Source organism: Lissotriton vulgaris, chromosome 7 (assembly GCF_964263255.1).
Source record: "Lissotriton vulgaris chromosome 7, aLisVul1.2, whole genome shotgun sequence".
Lineage (NCBI taxonomy): Eukaryota > Metazoa > Chordata > Amphibia > Caudata > Salamandridae > Lissotriton > Lissotriton vulgaris.
Genome location: NC_141695.1, coordinates 549,304,957 through 549,327,906, shown reverse-complemented (window position 1 = coordinate 549,327,906; position 22,950 = coordinate 549,304,957).

Below are 22,950 nucleotides of genomic sequence, written 5' to 3'. Positions count from 1 at the left end.
CTCAGGAACATACACAGGCTTTTGAGGAATTGAAGAAAGCTTTATGTCAAGCACCAGTTTTAGCGACACCATGTTACAGCAAACCTTTTACACTTTTTGTTACAGAACGTGATGGTACAGCGTTGTCTGTCCTCACACAAGATCAAGCAGGTTCACATAAGCCTTGTGCTTATTTTTCAAGTACATTGGATTCAGTGGCCCAGGCTCTACCTGCGTGCTTAAAATCAGTTGCAGCGACAGCCCTAGCAATCAGACAAAGCGATTCAATAGTATTAGGACATCCATTGACAGTACAAGTTCCACATTCTGTAGAGGTCCTTCTAAACCGAACACAGACTCAACATCTGACTATAGCACGACTGACAGGTTATGAATTAACGCTATTCCAGCCACACATAGAAATCAGACGCTGTAACATTCTAAATCCTGCAACATTGTTACCTTCGATTATGACAGACTCAGCCCCGCATGATTGTATAGAGATCATTAATGCAGTAACAAAGCCCCGACGAGACTTAACAGATGTTCCACTGACAAATCCAGACCTGACACTTTACGTGGATGGTTCATGTATGAGAACAAGCACAGGAGAATTAGTGGCCGCGTATGCAGTGACCACTGAAACTGAAGTCAAAGAAACACATCGTATTGATACACTGTCCGCTCAAGCAGCAGAGCTTATCGCTCTGACCCGAGCCTGTATACTAGCCAAGAACAGAAATGTTAACATATACACAGATTCACGTTATGCTTTCGGAGTCGTACACGACTTCGGAGTGTTATGGCAAGAACGAGGTTTCTTGACCTCTCACGGTGCCAAGATTCAACACGGTCCCCTCATTCAAGCACTGTTAGAAGCAATACATCTGCCTTCAGGCATATCCATCATGAAGTGTAAAGCACATACTAAAGTTACAGACTCTATTTCCCAGGGTAACGACCTGGCAGACCAAACAGCAAAACATACAGCATTGACTCACGCCCAGACAACTGATGTGACAAAGATCATAGTGCCGACACATTGTATGACAGTTAGGGATCCCACACTAGATGTAATCGACATTCAGACACATGCTACTCCAGATGAAATCAAGAAATGGACTGAACTAGGAGGGATCCAGACAGATCAGGGATGGATGACGAAGGGAAAATCTACATGGTTTCTCCCCGACTCTATGGTTCAAGTCATAATAAATACAGCACATAGTCCAGCACACCTAGGAGAAAAAGCTATGTTAGACAGTTTACAGAATCTCTGGTACAACAAACATTTACGAGCAGCAGCAAAACAGAAAGTGCGTACTTGCATGATCTGTTGTCAGTTCAATCCAGGTAAAAGCGTCCCTGTAGAGCAAGGTGGATTTCATCCTCCCGATCACCCTTTTGAAGTCCTCCAGATGGATTATATCCAGATGGACCGTTGTCGAGGATTCAAGTACGTCCTCGTAGTTGTTTGTGCACTTTCCCGTTGGACCGAAGCATATCCAGTCCCAGATTACACTGCCCCGACCACTGCCAAGCAGCTGGTTCGAGAATTCTTCCCACGGTACGGCTTGCCTCGTATCGTGTACTCAGATAACGGACAGCCATTCTCATCCGAGCTCATGAAGCAGGTTTCACTTCTGCTAGGATATCAGTGGAAATTCCATTGCGTCCGACATCCCGAGGCAGCTGGCCTTGTAGAAAGGCACAATCAGACACTAAAAACACGGCTTGCAAAAATATGCAAAGAGAAAGGGGTTGACTGGATAGTCGCCCTGCCAGTCGCACTATTCTATATGAGAATGGTCCCACATTCGAGATCAGGACTATCCCGGTATGAGGTGGTCTTTGGCCGACCACCAAATATGTGGGGGACGCCCATGCCTAAGAAAATAACCGATGTTGACTGTAATATGCTGACAGATTACCTTGCCTCCTTGATGTCTGCACTCCAATCATGTCGTTCACAGGTTGCCGCAGCCTTTCCCGACAACACTGATGTGAAGCCACGCGATGTCCGTCCTGGTGATACAGTCTTGATACGAAATTTCGATAGGAGGAGTCCGCTGGAGCCCCGTTGGCAGGAGCCGAAGCTCGTCCTTCTGACCACGAGGACTGCAATCAAGGTTGAAGGCCGAAAGGGGTGGATCCATACGAGTCATATTAAAAAGTGTAATGAACTGTTGCCAGACACTGACTCTTCCACCCCCTCAAAGGACTGCCCCGATTCTAGTGACTTTAAAGTTCCCAAGAGAGAGAAAACTCCACAAGAGGAGTATAAATCCAAATTGCGGTCTAGCAAGTCAGACAGTTTAATTGTTTAAGTCCTCCCCTAGGTGAATCGGTTAAATTAGTTTTCTGACATGTATCCCCTAGACCGAGATAGAGAGAGAGAGAGACAACTCAAGAAACGTGCATATTGTAAATCACTTCGTAGTCACTGTATAGTGACATTATTGGTTATGTTTTTTCTAAGCCTTCTAATTATTGCTGCCAGTATATTGTTGCATATATATTACACTATCTTCAAGCGTGAACAATCTGCTTACAATGTCACTGCCGAACATTCTTTTAGTGAATTACCCCCACACGAGTTATCTTACAGACTTGCGCTGCGCAACAACACATTCATTAGTATGTTACATCACTCCCATCAGACTAATAATGCTACAAACTGTTGGATATGTGGCCGACTCCCTCCCTATCAGAAATACAAGGGAGTTCTGCCTCTCTTTCCATACCCGTTCACTCACAATGGCTCATGTGGAGCATGGTTTAGATTAATTAATTCTTTAGATCCTGATATTGCTGTTTTCGAAGGAAATTGGGTTTGGGGAAACCTGAACTTAGTTCTGCTTAACGCCTGTTACCCTGACAAGAAGGGACTTCCCACTAGGACAGGAACTGATCTAGAAAATGAAGTTATACAATTAACCTCATGATTCTTACTGTTGAATCCGAAGCTGCACCAGTTCTCCCTGCTATGTCAGTATTACCAGTCACAGGTGACTTATGTGTCAGAAAGAAGGGTTCAGTACACTTAGGTCATAGTAAATGTACTACTGTGGTCGAATTCAGTGATCAAGGCAAGTCTACATTTAGAGCTACTCGTCATTCCTACTTTGTTTGTGACCATACCGCATACATACGCTTACCTCCAGATTGGGATGGTACCTGTTACATTGCATTCCTTCTGCCACCTGTTTTCCTAGCCCCTCCTGATTATCACAGAAATACAAATCTAGTAAAGAATAGACTCCGAAGAGATCTCCCGATTGTCGACTATACTGAAACGGCATGGGAGCAATACACAGACTTCAATAAAGGTTTCTTCCCCTACTTAGGTACTGTCTTTAATAGTAAACTGATACGAAAATTAACTAGAACCCTCGAAGCAGTAGTGAATGAAACTACTTCCGCTCTAGGCAACTTAACAGAGGAGCAATCTGCCATGCGGGTTGTTGTTCTTCAAAATCGTCTTGTTATTGACGTCATCCTAGCAGATAGGGGCGGAGCCTGTAAGGTCATCGGGTCGAGTTGCTGTGTTTTCATTCCAGAAAACGCGCCAACAGTATATAAAGCTATCACACGTCTTCATAAAATTGCAAGTTTGATACATCAGAATCCAGGCACCTGGACTTGGTCCGGTTGGTTCTGGACAACGTTGACCGCTTGGGGATGAAAGATCCTATCCTTCCTAGGCATTGCCCTTCTCCTAGTATTCAGTTGCTGCCTGTGCCTACAATGTGGGCCAGCGATTTGTGGTCTGTGCGCCACATCATGTATTCCGCATTCAAGTTTCCACTCAAAACGCGAAAAGAAGAAAGAAGAGCAAATGATGTTACATGAACAGACTGATCGATTCATGAGGATCGATATATCATGAAGGGTCCGTAGGGAACAAGGAGGGAATGAGGAAATATAAATTTTATGGTCAAGAAATGTTCCCTAACGTGTACCCCACCGTCTCCATGTACGAGCTTAAAGTGCATGTAACTTCCCTCCTGTGCCAGCTATGAAGACGCAAATACATTTGCGTCCAACGTTAACATGTCCTCTTTCAGATCCACCCTGAACGGGCTGAATATTCCGTTCCTAAGTATGCCATGCCAACGTCTTTTTGTGGTGTACTTTACACGTTTTTCATCTCTGGCGAAGTAGGCCCTGAATTCTGCCATCGAGCCTTTTCCTGCCTTCTGACTCTGAATGCCTCAGCCTGGGCTGCCTCTGTACCCGTGACCTCTGCCTTACTCCCTGCGCGGCTAACGGCGCTTAGCTCAGCCTGTTGCCTGCCATGACTGTATTCAACCTTCGAATTATCTGCTCCGCTCCTCAAAAATACATTCCTGCCTACTAGTTCAAGTAAACATCCTTCCAGCTGCAGAGCAAAGGGCCCGGCCTCACTGTCTCCGTGCAAGTAATTCATAGCTCCTGTTACCATGGTAGGCCCATGCCCCCTATCATCTCATGCAGACACGTAGACGCTTATACACGCACTCACAGTCAGTATAGAATAGCCTCTGCCCAAGAGACCTTTCCCTCTAGATAATATGGTTCCCAAACATCAGATATCAGATATGATATAGGTACGAGTTGATCTGACACGCCAGACTTCTGTCTCTTTCCTCTAGTGTAAATGTCAAGTCCCCTGCACCCTCCAGCTTCACGTCAATCACACGTCATGCAGCTGCGCGCGCATCCAGATCTCAGATTTCTGCTGACATTGCAAGATTCTGCTATGTACCCACCCACTTGTGACACTTTAATGTGACGTCTCTAGCACACACCTCTATGTTCACGCCTAGTTCACGCCTTCTGATTACGTATTGCTAACACGTGTGTGCTCTTATCTTGTTTCTCTCAGCTGTTACGCCTACTGTATTGGTTTCCATTATATGATTTAAGTATAAAAGTTATGTCTTGTCAATAAAGTATGCTCTATCCCTTCCTGAACCCCAGTGGTGTCAGGAACACGATATCCGGTTCAAGAACCATTCCTTTTTAAGGAATAAAACCCCTAAGAACTCTAACACCACGGACTCTGCGTCTTTCTTTCCGATTGAGTTATTATATTTTTAGTACTTACCTGCATAGAAATTAAGACGGTAATTAAATATTTACCACACATGTCTAAACTTGCATGACCCCTGGGGCCTTGTACACTTGCCTCTGTTAAAACTCCAGCATGCCCCTTTTTTACCTGAGTTGCCATTGGTCCTTGAGTGTTGATCATTGCCTGATCCCGCCCGAAAGGGCGCCCCAGACGAGTGGCGGGAAAACTCACCCCCGTTCCCCCCCAACAATGGCGACTTTGCCATGCCTGATTTCTCCATTTTTTTGCCAGGAAATGGAGTCGAAACAATCCCACGTCAGAGATGTGTCGAACTCCTTGGACTTACGGAATATGCTATCGTACAAGAACCATTGATTACCCTCATATGTCTGAGAAAACTCCATGATACGTGTCTGATACACGGGTAGTTCAGCCAACAGTTCGGGCCTTCGTTCCCCCATAATTGCGGTGAACATCCCAAACGCTCTGCCCCAATTACCTATCGTTTCGTCAACTCTGAAGGCGGCCATTTTTGCGCGCCAAACACTAGGGTGCAGAAATTTCTTTTGAATTTTCACATGCTCAATCTCATAATGATCAGTTAGTAAAGAAAACATGTTTACATATTTATCAGCCCATATCCTCTTTCTGACTTCCATCGGGATATGCTGAGCCACTTTTTCCCTCCTTGAGGGTACTGACCCCTCCCCGGCCATCGGCAATAGCTGCTTACCTGAACCGGTAGCTGTGACCGTAGTCGCTGCCGAACTCACGCCCGCTACTGGTAGTTCCACGGGAGCCTGCGGGGGAACAAGAGGACATGTTGCCTTCGCAGCATCTTTCGATTGCCGCAACTGCTTCATCACTGCTCTGGCCTCATCAGCCGTGGCCCCCTCGCTATCCTTCCCCAACTATGCTGCCAACTGTGCAGCCAGTTCGGGAGGCATATCGTCCCCATTCACGGGGGTGACTACAACCGGAATCGGTTGCCCCTCGTTCGGGACTGGGATCGGGGCCTCAGTTGGTGTATCCGGGTGCGCCGGCGGCGCCTCGGGAACTGGGGCCTCCCCCCCTGACGCTCCCTTCTTGGCCCTTCTACCTCTCCCGTTAGGGACTACTCCCGGCAATGCTGGTCCAACGACTCGCTTGGGTCCCCCCACACCATTTATTGCCGCCATCTGCTTCTTCATCTCGGCCATGTCTTTCACCAGCATGCGGAGCATCTGATCAGTACCGACCCGTTTTCCGACTTTCTTGCCCGGCATCGTCCAACGCTGACTTTCTGAAAGAACAAAGACAAAATTAAATCCTTCAAAATTGGCTCTTCGTTCCGTCTCGAGCTCACGTGCAAACGGGGAGGTGCAGCTTCAGAGCACAGGAACAAGAGGATGCTTTCTTGGCTTGTCGCTCCTTTTATCCTTCTTCGGGCGGGCGTGGACCCACCTCCAATCCGCCTCCGGGGCGTGGCTAGCGGCTTCGGTGTCTAGGACAACCTACTCTTGGGCGGGAAAAGGCGCGCCCCGGCTACGCCGCTTCGGGCATACCAGCCGAGACTCGCCTCCCGCCCAAAATGGCTTCCCGGGGGGATCAGGGTACTCCACCATACGTTCGGGGGGACCGAGTGGTCGCCCCTTTCCATTTTAAGGCATGGCTTGCAATAGTTTAGGGCCGACTGAAGTCTTAAATTGTGGAAGACCTGGACCACCAGTATGCTACTAACTTAGACAGCTGTAAATGTTTTGTTTTGTCACTGGGATGCAGATAGAATGTGATAACTAACATGTATTAACATTTGTAAATTAACTACAAAGCACAACATAATAACATACAAGCATTGGCATAGCCAATAGGTCTCGCCTTTGGCACCTTATAAATATTTAGCCAAGCAACACTGGATGTTGTTGCACCAAGGATATTGTGCAGTATAGCTAAACACTTATAAGGTCCCAAGGCGAGACCTATTGGCTATGCCAATGCTTGCTTTCAGTGGTATGATTCATAACCGTTTGAAAATACTGAGGTGGTAACGAATGAATGAGCAACTTAATCATGTTCACACACGTAGAGCAGAGTGAACCGTTGGCACTCAGGGACAGGTCGTCAAATAAATGATTGACTGAAGTAACGGGGACAGCTACACTGGCCCGCTAAAAGAACGCAGATGTCGAAGAATGATGAATACATGACTAGTCAAGTGCACAGCATCCCCCAAACTATCGGTGTAAAAGGGACGCGTTAATGCATAAATTTGTGAATGAAGGATGAAACAAGTGGGGACTGCATACCAGTATGGGGAAGAAGTGGCAATGAATTTGGGAAAGCTGCTGACGTTTTTATTACCAGTCCTGATTATGTTTTTTGCTTGTTAAAAAGCTTGAAACTTTAACCCAATTAAAATGCAGATGGTATTTTTTGGGGGGAAGAAATCGACAAGCAAAATTGAAATGTACTTGGAATGCAGGTAGAAACTATTTTAGTCAAAGTGCAAAGTCAAGTAGTGGTGACTTTCAATTTTGCATCATTTGATCATTGCTTAGTTACTTTCATAGCAGCTGCCAATTTATTGGTTGTGCAGTGTGTTGACGTGCAATTTTATAATATGCTAAAAAGTCATGTTGACTAAAAATGTGGACAAAACCCAATCGATAGCTTTCTAATTACAAGGTCTCCTGTTAGCAAATGTCTGACCTTTAAGTACGAAAATATAAACCAAAAATATGCAATTAGTTACACCAAGAGGAAGTAGCCTTAAAATCTTTCCCTGCTCCACAGAAACTAAGCTACTAAGTGCTAATGTCATATTTTTAGCAGTACGAGATGCATAGATGGATAAATGGCTAGCGTAAAATTAACACACGTTTCTGCTGTACACTGATATTCACGTCTTACTCTGACAAAACCTGTAATATATTTGTGTGAATGAAGAGACAGATGAGCAACGCCATCTAAGGCTGATCGAGTGTGTTGCATTAAGCAGCAAGTGGCAGTTTCAAAGTCACGTGATGTTGTGAAGACAAGGAACAAGGTTGTGTGTTAAAAAGTGCAAACTCTGCAGTGTCAGTGCAATTCTATGTCAGGACAGGAGGCTCCGATTATGCTTTCTCATTTCTTTAATGAAATGCTCAGCAGCCAATAAAAATAACTAAAACTACATTTCCCATGAACACTAGGGAATGGCCATAGAGACTACACTATAAAAGGTCCCAACATTAGTCCTTCTTCCTCTTTCTTTGCTGCTCCGCAGCCAGTTAAGTCCATTTCTCTTTATTCTCATGCTATTTGCTAGTTTATGCATAATTATTGTTGAATGGCACTTGCCTTGTATTCCGCTGCTTTGCGTTTATAGCGGGCGGTGCTTGTGCATGCTTTGAGCGCTCCGGCTCCGTTTTCATTATTGCCGGTCTTGTGTTTCGTCCATTTGTGGCGTGTCCCTTGGGAGCGTGTGTTCGCCTCCCTGCGCCTGGCCGCTGGTGCCCGGTTGCCCATGTGGAGCGGGAGTAGGGGTTACCGGCTCGCGAGGAGAGCGCGAGCGCTCTCGAGCCGGAGTTGCACTTGTGGCAGTGTCGCGCATGCGCACTGCGGTATTTCCGGCTTCGGGGTTTCTCCACACGCCGGTTGAGTGAAGGGACGTTCTTCGAGCGCTCGCGCCCACAGCCTGTGAACTTTCGACCCCGCTTGACGCCGGAGCTCAGGAAAGTGCTTCGGTAGTGATTTCTTGTGCATAGGCTCTGCCTAGAGTGAATTTTGGTCGGCAGGCTTATCTCGCTCTACACTTTAACTGTTTCTCAGAGTCTGGTTTGTGCCTGCTCTGTTAAGCCTGCTCTGGGGTTCTCACTCCCCCTGAATTGTATCTTTGATACTGTGTATTTGTGAAAGTCATCTTGTGGGCTTTGAATTGCTGCACTATTGTGCCATGGCGGAATTTTATGACGCAGAAGATGACTATTACTATGGGGATGAGGATAATGACTCTCTAGAATATAATTTGGTAGAGGAACTGGATAAGGGTGTCCAGCACTCTGTCAATAAGGCGCTTGTCCGTGCCATAAACCCACTGATGTTAGATACAATAGAGCCACCCAATATTCCCAAAGGGACTGGGTATTATCAATAACAATTAAACAGGTGTCCCTGAAGGAATTATTTCAATTCTATTCAATAAATTAATAATATTGCCACAAGAGTGGTCAATCATTTAAACTTGAGCAAGGAAAGAAACAGATTTAAACTGTTTTTTATTACGCAAAATGATTCCTTTTTTGGATCTTTTTCTTTTTTGATACACAAATCTAAAATATGGCAACAGAAATACTACTATACAAGCAACAAAAAAATATTTTCACAGTAGTATCAGGCAACTTTTGCTATATACATGAAAAGATGAATATCATGTCAAAAAAACAGTACTTTACAATGATCCAATTATTTGAAACTCAAACTAATGTGACAGTAGTCAGCAAAACGTTGCCAGGCGTCGACGTTTCGGTCCTTAATTGGTTAAAACAATCCATAGGACCATCTTCAGGACCATACGCTGCACATATTAATCCAAGACCTCCAGCCGGAAGTCACAAGGTTATGCACTGCAAAAACCTACTGTCCAAAAATATAGATGTTATCTTCCAAAATTCGAATACAAACTCCAATGATTCATGCATTATGTGGAAATCAGTGTAGACCAAGAGCGAGATGTAGGCATTAGTCCAAAACACTCGCAACACTTAGTGGCGTTGGTCAAGGATCCGTCGTCAATCACTCCGTATCGGCATCAAAACCCCCTCCACACTTTAACTGTTTCTCAGAGTCTGGTTTGTGCCTGCTCTGTTAAGCCTGCTCTGGGGTTCTCACTCCCCCTGAATTGTATCTTTGATACTGTGTATTTGTGAAAGTCATCTTGTGGGCTTTGAATTGCTGCACTATTGTGCCATGGCGGAATTTTTATGATGCAGAAGATGACTATTACTATGGGGATGAGGATAATGACTCTCTAGAATATAATTTGGTAGAGGAACTGGATAAGGGTGTCCAGCACTCTGTCAATAAGGCGCTTGTCCGTGCCATAAACCCACTGAAGCGTCATTTGAACCAATATGCAAAGCAACAGGGCTCGTTGCATGCCTCTCAGAAATCCTCAAAGTCACCTATCAATCCCCATAAGTCTGGATTCCAGAAGCTGGCAAAAACTCTGGCGACTGAGGCTTCAAAGTCCTCTGCGCCTCAGTTCACTGATGATTCGGATAATGCTCACACTTCTTCTGGCCAGGATTCACCCCCGCCCAAGAAGCTTCTCCGCAAGGAACATTTTGTTGACGCTCCAGAGCGTCCATCGCTGTTGAATTTTGAACCAGCGGATATCGTCCATCCCAATTCGTCATCTTGGTTGCCCTCTCCAGCTGTGGCGGCTTATATTCAAGGGCACATTCGTCAACCATTTGATGCTTCTGTTCGGGCCAGGCTCCGTTCTGAATGCCCGAGACCAGATCTTGCGGATCATCTGGCAGACACTCCGGAGGTGGATCCCATGATGGTCACCTACCTAAAGAAATATGCAAAGGACCCTAAGAAGGGCCTAGACCATTCCTGGAGGTCTTGTCAAGATAAATTACTTGATATGCTTGGACCCCTTACCAAGATTCTGGATCTTGGCTTTCAAGCAAAGGAAGCCTCAGCTCTTGTAGACCCTGATGAGCTCATTGAGTGGGCACAGAGAGCGATCTGTCAATTGGGAAACGCCAATTGCGCAGTTTCTTCTGAGAGGCGCCGGTCCATCTTATTGAAGTTGGATCCGAAATTAGTGGAACTGTCGACCTCAGAGTCGGGTCCGGAGGCGCAAGGCCTGTTGTTTGGCCAACCTTTTTTGAAGGAGCTTACGAAATTTGTCTCCACCTTCAGTGGAATCGACAAGGCACAGGCTTCATTGCGCCGGGTGATGCGCCCGGTTTTTGCCAAGGCCGGACGACAACGTGGATGCTCGTTTGGCCGTGGGTCGCACCAACAGTCCCAGCGAGGAGCCTCACAGCAGCGTGGTGGAGGACATGACACCGGATACTCCACCAGAGCAAATTTCTACCCCTCCCGCAAAGGAAAGGGACAGTATGGCAAAGGCCGGTCAGGAGGACAGCAAGGCCATTACCAGGGCTTCAACTCTGCAGGTGAGCCTGATTCATGCTTGCGATGTGATGTTGGGGGGCAGGGTGCAGTTTTTCCTCCAAAACTGGCGTATGATCTCCAGCGATGCATGGGTGCTAGAAACAGTTCAAGGATTTAAGATAGAGTTCTATCACCCTCTACATCAGACCCGTCTTCCCCCTCCTTTAAATTTTTCCCTCCAAGATCAAGCTTGTCTTTCAGAGGAAATCGAAGTTCTACTGCAGAAAGGGGCGATTCTTCCCACCATCTGTCATCCGAAGGGCTTTGCCAGTTCAGTCTTTCTGGTCGAGAAGAAAGGAGGCGGATCTCACCTGGTTCTCAACCTGAAAGACTTCAACAGCGGGGTTGTATACCGACACTTCAAGATGGAAGGCATCCATCTCTTACGGGATCTCCTTCGCGAAGGAGACTGGATGGTCCGTCTGCACCTGAAAGATGCGTATCTGTCGATCCGATCTTCAAGCCTCATCGTCGGTTCCTCCAGTTTCAGTGGCAAGGGATTAGGTACGAATATCAGGTTCTCCCGTTCGGCCTTTCGTCAGCACCATGGTGCTTCACGAAACTTTTGAGGCCGGTTGTGGAGCATCTCCGTGCTCGAGGTATAGGTCTGATTATTTACTTGGACGATATCCTCCTAATGGCAGATTGTCCACTCAGGCTCCTGGCTCATCTGGAGTGGTCCATCGATCTTTTGCAATCTCTCAGTTTTCTGATCAACGTTCCGAAATCGGTTTTAACTCCAACACAATCAATAGATTTTCTGGGTTTCAAGATCGATTCGGTTGCTTGCCAACTTCTTTTACCCTCTCAGAAAATTTGTTACATCAAGAGGGAGCTGACATCTATTATTTCCAGACAGACTGTGTCATTGAGGTCATTGTCACGTGTGGTAGGTCTGTTGGCATCTTCCATTCAGGCGATCTTCCCGGGACTGTTGCATTACCGAGCAATGCAGCGTCTCAAGATCCAACATCTCCGCAAAGGCCTCAGGTACTCGGACCAGATTCCTCTATCGGAGGAGGTGAGGTGGGAAATGTAATGGTGGCTAGACCACATGGAGGCCTGGAATGGTCGAGCTCTCTTTGGTGCATCGCCGGAATTAGTGATCGAATCCGATGCCAGTCGTTGCGGTTGGGGAGCCCGCTGCAGCCCAATCTCGACGGGGGGTCGCTGGTCTCCTCAGGAATTGTCTCTCCACATAAATTGTCTGGAACTCCTCGCGGGTTCTTTCGCGATCAGGTGCTTTGCTCCCCATCAGTCCTGCTGCTGCATTCTTCTCCGGATGGACAACGTGTCGGCAGTCCGTTATGTCAACAAGCTGGGTGGGACTCGGTCCAAAGTATTGGCGGAGATCGCCAAGGATTTTTGGCACTCCTGCCTGCAGCGGAGGATCACTCTTATAGCAGAGTATCTTCCGGGTTGCCACAATCAAATCGCGGATTGGCATTCGCGGCATCTCCGGGACTTCAGCGATTGGAGACTTCATCCTCGCGTGTTCCGTTCCCTTCTTCGACGTTGGGGAAAGTGTCACATAGACCTATTTGCCTCTCGCCTAAACACGCAACTTCCGATGTTTTACAGTTAGAGACCGGATCCGATGGCTCTTGCCACGGATGCCTTTCTTCAAGCTTGGCCCTCGACTCTGTGTTATGCGTTTCCACCTTTCTTGATGATCCCCAGGGTTCTGGCTTACGCCACGCGGTTTCAAGCGGAACTGATTCTGATTACTCCGTTTTGGAGGGCTCAGGCGTGGTTCCCACTTCTCCTGGAAATGTGCTGCGAGACTCCTCTCCTTCTTCCACAGAAGTGGAATCTTTTGCTGGATCCTCTAGAAGGTCCGCATCCCCTGATTCTGTCTGGATCCCTCCGGTTGCTGGCGTGGCGGATCTCAGGGACCGCTGGACGATCCCAGGCATTTCTAGCGATGCTTCCAAGTTCATTAGTGAAGCCTGATCTCCCAATACTCCCAAGCGATACAAAGGTGCTTGGAAACGCTGGTGTGATTGGTGTGTTCAACGGGAGGTTGATCCCGTTTCAGCAGATGTCTCTTTAATTATTAATTTTCTGGCGTCCTTAGCCTCTTCTGGTCTGGCTTATAGAACAGTCAACAACTTTCGTTCCGCTATCTCGGCGGGCCATATCCAGATTGATGGAAAACCTGCTGGTGAACACCCTTTTATTTCCAAATTGCTTAAGGGTATTCGTCTATCGAAACCTCCGACTCCTAAGTATGTCTCTTTATGGGATGTGTCCATCGTCTTGTGATTTCTGGAGGCTTGGCCTTCGAACCTGTTGTTGTCACGTAAGCAGTTGTCTGCAAAGTTGACCATGCTGTTGTGTCTGGTCTCTTGTAAACGTGTGTCGGATGTCCGTGCATTAGACCTTGCGGGTCGCTGTTTTACGCCGGAAGGTGTTACATTTCGTCTTTCCAGACGTACCAAGTCTTACACTGCGGTGATTTCATATCCCTCTTTTCCTACTCATCCTAACCTCTGTGTTGTGCAGTGTCTCAAGGATTATGAGGTGAGTACTGCTTCTTTACGTTCAGATATGCAGGGTCAATTGTTGATTGCTTTGCAGAAGCCCTTTCGCCCTGTGACTCCAGCTACTTTGGCTCGCTGGGTGAGATGGCTCATGTCTGAGGCTGGGATTGACGTGTCTGTGTTTGGGGCTCATTCTGCTCGTGGAGCAATGGCCTCTAAGGCTTTTTCCTTGGGTGTTACTCTTTTTGACATCATGAAGGCAGCAGATTGGTCTTCTGGCTCAGTTTTTAAAACGTTTTATTATAAACCCATTGATAATATTGCTTCTGTTGTGGTGGATTAGCTTTAAACAAGCATAATCGGAGCCTCCTGTCCTGACATAGAATTCAAAATTTGCAAACATACCTGACAAGAATTTTCAATTCTATTAAGGACAAGGAGGCGAGGATTATCCCACCCATTGTAATTGATTTGCATTGTCATGTACTGTGATCTATTGATACTGTTGCAAATCTATTTTATTCCTTGTTCTTCCCCCCCCCTGGATTGCATTTGATTCTTTTGCTTTTTGGATTTTACGGCTATGTATCTCTTTCAGGTTCAGACCCGAAGTAGAGTTTGCCGACTTCCTGCTGAGTTTCATCTGTCTCCTGGTTCACGATCCCTGAATTCTTCTGCCTGCCTCCAGATCCTTTGGATTTCTGCGGCGTGTTTAGAGTTGTTATTGTTGCTCTACCTTGGATTGTATTTTGAACTTGAACTGTTTCCTCCACAAAGAAAGAGGAAGAAGCACTAATGTTGGGACCTTTTATAGTGTAGTCTCTATGGTCATTCCCTAGTGTTCATGGGAAATGTAGTTTTAGTTATTTTTATTGGCTGCTGAGCATTTCATTAAAGAAATGAGAAAGCATAATCCTCGCCTCCTTGTCCTTAATAGAATTGAAAATTCTTGTCACGTATGTTTGCAAATTTTGAATTATCCCCATTCGGCTCGCCAAGACACAGAAATGTTCAGTTCTCCAATTTGTGCGAACAGTTGTGAAAACAGTGGAGTTCAATTTCAGACTGACTGCGTTATCTTTTAAGAGCCCAGGGAAAACATAACACCGCGAACACCAACGTAGCCACGAAGCAAAACAGTCCCAGCGAGACAGAAGATGTCCTAATAACACAGAAGATGTCCTTAATAACAGTAGGCAACAGCTCCCACAGACACTCGATACTGCACACTGGCGACACGAAGAAACAAGCATTGGCCGCGGGAAGCTTGTAGTAATGTAAAACAAAATACGCTAGTGATGCACGTGCGCGCGCAGCAGCACGAAAAAATGAAAGTGATCGTACTGGAAGGGAGGCAGAAGGCGGCTGCTCGCGTGCAGAGAGATGGTGGCTGCGTGCGTGAACGCAAGCGCTACGCCACCAAAAGCCTGGGCAGCACTTTGAAAACCCCAATACTAAATGTCTCAGCGAGACCTTATAAAGGAGTATAATAAAAACACCACAACAACATAATCCAGCACATAAAAATCTATCAAAAATGGAATACAACACAATACAGTAAAGCAAAACAATAACACAAAAAAATCACAACCACAGCAAAATGCAGTACAATATCTCAAAACATAAATACACCACCACAACAGCACAGCAACACAGCTGTTATGTTGCTTTGTGGGCCATTGTAAACCACAAAACAGCATAATCAAACTACCAGAACACAAAAACACAACAAAACCTGACACAACATGGTTGCTAATTTGAACTGTAATATTCCTTTTGTGCTTATTATTATGGTGTTTTGTTCTGTTACTATGTTGAGTAAGTATGATGTTTTGTATTGCGGAATTTTGCTGCTTCTTTTGTTGTTTTGTTACATTTTGATAGTGCAATGTATCTTGTATATTTACTGTTCTATTGTTGTTGCTATGTTGTGCTGCATTGCTCCTATTGGGATGTGCACTTGTAATATGATGTTGTTTTGCTTTTGTGTTACTCTACTTCAACAACAATATGTCTGTTTAAATTTGAGTAAATAAATATGAATGCACATTTGATTTGATTTGAATACACATTCTGCGAAAAATCTGTTTTCATAAAATGGTGTTAAAAGGTGTTTAATCCAAGGGCTTGCCTACCACCTGGGATATGTAGTCGTTCTATACAAAAATGTTTAATGAACCTGATCTTGTACTGTACAAGCAGAGTTTCCAGTCATTGACATCTGAGATGTAAATTGAAGGTACTGAGAAATTTAAACGATGCATCACAGCCATTAAATGGAGTGTAAACATGGTGATCCCAGAAGATATCATAAGCAGTAAGTGTCGTGTAAATAGCATTAACTCCTGTAGATGTCATTACTGTGGTGAAATATAAACACCTTTTCCACCCTAATATATTACAAGCAGTAAACGAAAAGCAAACAATTTTACCACCAAAGACATCGCAAGTGGCACGTTGAATTTATTTGCTACCACACCGGATCACACTGTGTATAGCCCAAGGGTGAGGGCGAGGCAGAATCCTGCAAATGCAAGATTACAGCACTAATCTACAGTGTGAATGATGGATTGGCGATGGTCAACCCGACATGCGCTCTGTAGACCCAGCAATCCAGAGGCTTTATCCCCTTCGCCGCGGCTCGAATTTCGCCGTGGTGCAGGGAAGGGGAAAGGGGTGTGGCGCTGCGGTGCTCATGACGGCCCCCAGCCGTCATAAATCACGGTAGGCGTGTGCTCATGATGGCCGGGAGCCGTCAGAACTCCGCCCACTGATAAATTTGCCCGCACAGGCAGGGAATTAATTGCGCGTGGGAGGAGCGGCAACCTTCTGACGGCTCCCAGCCGTCATGAGCACACGCCTACTGTGTTTCTGTCATGAGCACCAAAGGAGTTAAAAAAAGCCTGGGGATTGCTGGCATAGGCCCCCAGCCTCGAAATGAGCGCTGGGTGAGTCTGCTCCCTCCTAACCTACAGCTCCTTTCATAGCGTAAGAGCAGCTCCAGGATTGGTTGCGTTCCACAAGCAAGAAGTCCTTCCTTTTCCTGCTTGTGCACAGCAAACTGCTGCACCGGTGGAGCACGCAAATTAATGGTGAGTTGTGCGCCTTCGCACCCACCATTTTTTTTAAGCAAGCTGTTACTGATCGTATTTCCCCCGAAGATATCATGAGCAGTGGAATGTAAATGGCTTACTCTGGCAATTGCATCAAAGTAGAAAGAGGCATGTAAACAAGCAAGGCGAGAGGAGCAGTACAGTGGAGACTCGTGAATTTGGAAAAAGGTGGGGTGCCATTTGCCGCCTTTAAATTAGTAAATTGCATATTTGTTCTGCACACTTTCCAAATATATTGCCTGAAAAGACAATTTATGGTGTTCTAAGCACACTAGACCCTCCCCTTAGTCTAGTTAGGGCTTCCCTCTCCAAAAAAAGCTATAAACTGCAATTTCCCCGAAATATTGACAGCACATGACGCATATGGACAATACTTTAGAATGATTTCCCAAGGGCATGACAGTATCACTGCTATAGGTAGTGATTGAGTGGGCCACAGGTAGTAGGAACATGAGGAGATCCCCTTTCCTGTATTTCAAAGACACAGAGGAGACTAACTGGAGAACACACTGCCAAGTTGTAACTAACAGAAGTCGTCACATGAAGCCAGACATGTTTGTGTCCAAGGAAAATATGTTTGGCATCATTTTGTCTTAGCAAGCACTACCAAGTGAACATCTACTTTGCAATACTAGGGATATGCAATCACAGTTATACATTTTTCAATGCTAAATTGAAAATGTGATCCTCAACCCAGAGAGGCCTATTCACAAACTGCATTTGTAGTATTAACAAACCAACATTCGAAGGTCTATGCCTCCGCCACTCCTACCTTTTATGTGCAAAGATATCTACCCTGACTGTGGAGATTTCCGCACACGTAGCCATACAGTCTAGTAGTAAATGTGGGAGGGACGGGGTAAATAGGGAATATTTATGACTCAACGTGAGGGGTTTACGGAGGGGTTAAGGGAGTGCTAGGGAAGGGTTTAGTAAAGGACATGCACCCACCCACAAAATAATAGGTCCCTTTGACATTTACAAAGTGCTCTTCCATAGGTACTACTTCCAAAAAAGAACCAAAACAATCCTAAATGTACTCCATCTCAGATCTGGAGCATCTCCAGCAGCACACATAGCTAACCATCAGTACTGCAGCACACTCCCATTAAAAGTAAGAAGGCAGGGACATAAAATAAAAGCCCATAGGAACTAATGTAAACTTAAATGAGCTTTTTTCAACTTTTTAAAAATATAAACGTAAATAAAGTGAATGTATTGTTAAAAAATGATAGCGAAATAAAACTTAATTATCACCATATTATAGAATTACCTTTTCTTAAGTTTAAACATTATTGTGACCTTATGTTTTTAAAAAAATATGAATTCATTAAAATGTATTCCATACATAATTCTAAACACTTTTTACTACGTAATAAATACATGTAAATGTTATACTTTAGGGGGTATATTTTCAGGTAAACTTTAGGAAAAATAATGTAAATTAAATATATTAAAATGTAAATTAAAAAAATTATTAATGCTGCATTTTTTTATTTTGTTACATTTTTAAAGTAAATATTTTATATACATTTACATAGACAGTAAACCTTTAAATATGTTACTACTTTATTTTTACATTTAATAAACTTTGACACTTTTCGACATGACCAAGAAAGAGGAAAATCAGCAAGTTTGACCTTGCAATGGAAAAAGAAGAACACACTACAAACAAAATGTAAACCTCAAACAGTAAGAGGTCTGTACTGTAAAGAAACAGAGAAAAGGGAAATACACAACAAACATGAGAGGTGCGTGGGCCCTGACCGCAGTAGGATGTCCAGATGCATAGCTTACTGCTTAAGTATCGGCAAGAGGCGGTGCAGTGCTCCAAATCTGCTTGCACCTAGTTCACCTAAAGGTAGGAAAGGTTGACAGTGGTCAAAGAATGTTGGCACAGTTTGGCAAAAAATCTGATGTCTGTGGAGAACGCACTATGCGAGATTGCTTGACAAGACAATGAACCTCCATCTTTTTTTTGTTTTTTTTGTTTTATATAGCGCGAACTAGACCCGAAGATATCGGCTATCAGAGCGCTTTACATAGCACCAGTTTACTTACATGAGGACAAATTCATTTTTGTAAGGCACAGGGAGATTAAGTGATTTGCCAAGCATCACAGGATATTGAGCGTCGTTGTCGAGACTAACCCGGTTCCCCAGCTTCTACGTCGACTGCTCTAGCCGTTAGGCTACATCCTCTCCCCATCTCCCAGAAATCCTTGAACTCGTTGCTTAGAGATCGTAGTGACCATCTTGAATTATTGGAGATGCCTTTCCTCATGTTTACTGGCAGACTTGCTAGGCAATAGTGCTAAAATGTTGCTGCAGCCAGGACTTTGCTATTTAGTTTCAATGCACCCACAAATGATTGCTGGTGGGAATTTTGAAATACAGAGAATTATTGAGGAATTCAGTCATGTTGGTGGAAAAAACTTTGAACAGTTTTTAAACACTGACTTTAATAATATTGACATCTTCAGAAAGATTGTTTCCATATGAACTCTGTGTTACTTCTCATGAAGTGATGGGAAGAATTCTTGCACCGAACAATTGGTTATTCATTACATGCACAAATGATTACTGGGGAGACAGACATTACATCGCGGGCGTTACCATGCCATGCGATACCAGGCATAGCCTTTACCACGTGTGATTTTACAATGAGTATGCCTTACCACGCAAGCCTTTACAATGAATTACATTGTAAAGGTATGAACTGTAAAGGCATATGCATGGTAAAGGTGGTAAGTGCATATGTGTGGTAAAGTTAACCAGCGTCTTTACTTCATTCCGCCATTGGCTTCCGCTTAAAAAAAAAAAGACCTTCCCATCAGGATCGATCAAGTGAAATTGGTGCGACCTTGCCCCCGATCACTGCCATAAGCTTACATTGGGCTGAATGCACACAAAAGGGAGTAGGTTTTAGGGCTCAGGCTGGGCCATGGGGTGCTTTTAGGGCTGGTGCCTCACCAGTTCTGGTTTTAGGGCTCATGGCTGGGGGTGTTTTTTTTTTTAGAGCTGGGACACTTGGGGGATGCATCAGGGGCCGGGTTTAGGGCTCGGGAACTGGGATTCGGATCGGGAGTAGGTTTGTAGATGCCAGCCAGGTGTGGGATTGGTTTTGGGGAGATGAAGATGCAACTTTTCTGGCTCAGGCCTGGGAGAGAGGTTTGTAGGGCTGAGGCTGGGCCCAGGTGGTGGCGGAGGATTAGTTTTAGGGCTTAGAGCTGGGATGGGGGTTCGTGGTTTAGGGATGGTGCCATGCCAGGGTCCGGCATTAGGGCTCAGGTAGGTTTTTTTTAGGACTTGGAGTCAGTAAGGGTTGCGACAGCGGTCAGTTTAGGGCTCAGGGCTGGGAGAGAGGTGTTTTTTGTGGAGAAACCTTTACCACGCGTATGTCTTTACCATTCATGCCTTTACAACAACATTTTTTTGTAAAGGCATGCATGGTAAAGGCATAATCGATGTGACATCCTGTGTGGGAAATGTAACAATTGTTGAGGAAGTCAGTCATGTTGGGGAAAAAAACTTTCAACTATTTTTAAACACTGACTTTAATAAGATTTAAGACTTTAGAGAGATTGTTATCATATGAACTCTGTGTTTCTTCATGTTTCTCTTTTTGTAGGATTATCCCAAAACATTTTGCCTTCCGCCTGTATTTTCCCTGACCTCCTGGCACTTGTGCTCATTCTGTAAACTTGGTAAGATTGGTCTACACCTGTTTGGCAAATTCAATTTACCTGCAAGTCACTTGTACAGTGGTATCCCATATACCCAGAGCCTGTAAATTAATGCTATTAGTGGGCCTGCAGCGCTGCTTGCACCACCCACTGAAGTATCCTTTCAAACCTGTCTGCGCACGCAGGTCCTGCAGCAGTCGAGAGCTCAGAGTACTGCCACAGTGACTTGGCATCTAAAGCGTTTGCCACGTCGGAAACTCCCCTTTTTCTACATATAGGTCATCCCTAAGGTAGGCTCTAGGTAGCCCTAGGGGTAGGGTGCGGTGTAGGTAAAAGGTAGAACACATCCATTTGTTGTGTGGCGTGTCCTGTTAGTGACAAATAGCCTATCTGGTTTCTCACTGCAGTGAGGCTGCTCCTCTCGTAGGTTTGCATTGGGAATTCCCTGATATGTGCTTCAGTGGTTATTTCTAATATGAAAGGTGTAGCGTGGCCATGTTTGGTATGTTTGGAATAGTAGTGATAAATCCTGCTTATTGGTGTAAGCGGATTTGTTATTACTATTTTGGAAATGCCACTTTGAGAGTAGCATTTCTGTGTGCTTATGATTCCTTGTGCCCTGCCTGGTTGTGTATTCAACGTCTGGTTTAGACTGACAGAAGCAGAGGATGTGCATTCACTCTAGACAGTCACAAGGGGGGTTGAGGTGTGTCCTGCCTTTCATGGGAGACTCATAGTTGGGCTGAATAGGCCTGGTCTGCATTTAGAGTGGTGGGAGGAGTTGTCACCTGCACCTGTATAGGGATGTGCCTACCTTTCACAAAGCTGTCTCCTGCCCCCAGTTGTGTGTCTGGAGCCTTGACTGGGTATTGAATAGGGGTGTTATGCATTTCTGAAAGTTGTTTGAAGTGCCCCCAGAAAAAAGACTTTTGGAGTAGAAGTGCAGGGATGGTGACTCCATGATTTTAGACAAAGCGTGGGACTTGGAACTAGACACTGTTGGCTCTACAGACTGAACCCCAGCCAGAAGGTCTGCTGAGCTGCAAAGGGATTCACTGGATTGCTTTTCTGAGTTTTGCCCTGCTGCTAGTCAGCTCCTTGATTTTGGAACACCTAGGCACTGCTGGACTGCCAGGAGGAACCACCCTTAATTGCTCCAGGATGTTGGCCTCTTTGTTTATCACTGCCTGCCTTGTGGTTGCCCTATGAGTGTTCTCCTAGGGGGCCCAGCGCATGGTGAGTGCTGGTTGATGCCCTAGCCCCTGCAACCATAGCGAGTGATGAAGTGCTGCTCAGCGTCCTGACATATGAAAGTAGCGCCTGTGGAGCACTATGCATTATTTGCAGAGCTCAAGATGTATGCTTATTTTCCATAAAGCGCGTGGTGCACGATTACCCTTTCTTATCAGAGACGCCCTCTCCAGCGAGGCACAGAACCTGGGAAGGAAAGCCTAGGTGTGGTCATGGCCCAAAGGAACTCAGCTGACGACACGTGGTGAGTGGGGATGGCCCACCAGAGGTAGGGCAGAGTCAACCCGGATCCCAGCAAAAAGGAAGCCGCACGTTGGAAGGGCCTGACCTTGCAGACGCCCAAACAGTAGGGAAGTGGCCCGCATCCCTGTCTCCGGGAGTTACTGGGGGCAGAGACGTAGGTGCAGTCATCTTGCGTTGCTACAGAGGCAGCCCGGGCCTGCCTCTCAACTAGGTTAATGCGACGGGGGAGCCTCCATGTGCTGACATCTCTGCGAGGTGCACAGCCCAACTTGGTTGACCTGACAACGGAGGATGCAGGAAGTGTGCGCTTCCTCCAGACAGAGAGAGATCTGGGTGGATGACCCAATTCACAGGACCTTGGCAGTGCGGGACCACAGTGGTCCAGGAAAGGACCCTTGCACCAGTAACTGTCAGGTTTGGGTTCTGCGCCCCTAGATCGCCATAAAGACGCCGAGGTTTTTGTGGAGCTGTTGAGCGGTCTCCTGTTAGCTGTGGATGTCGGTCAGGGACCATGGAGGAAAGACCATAAGAACAGTAAGAGGAGCGCGAGGGCTTCAGACCGGCATATCTGCCCCAGCATACACGTGAGCAGTGTGGTTGAGGAAAGTGTTCTACTGTGGTACAGGTAAAAGGCACGGAGGAGCTAGTAGGCCATGCGATTGAAGACTCAATTACCCTATGTCAGTAGTAGGATTGCAGGTGCGCTGCATCCTATGTGTGGTGGTGATGGTGGGTTTTACTCACCACAGGCTGCATGTGGTTGCTGACCCCAGTTGGTGATGGGGGATTCACTCATTATTTGGTTCATATCCCTGCCCTGAGGCTGGGATGTATGCTGTATCCTGTTTTTCCTCACATTCCCAGGACTGGCATAGTATGTCCAGCAGCCATGTTTGATGTATAACCTCACTCCTGCATCTTAGACCCTGATGTGTTCTAATGTATGTCGTTTTCACCTTGCATTTGTCAGGTTAATGAGCAATATTCCAG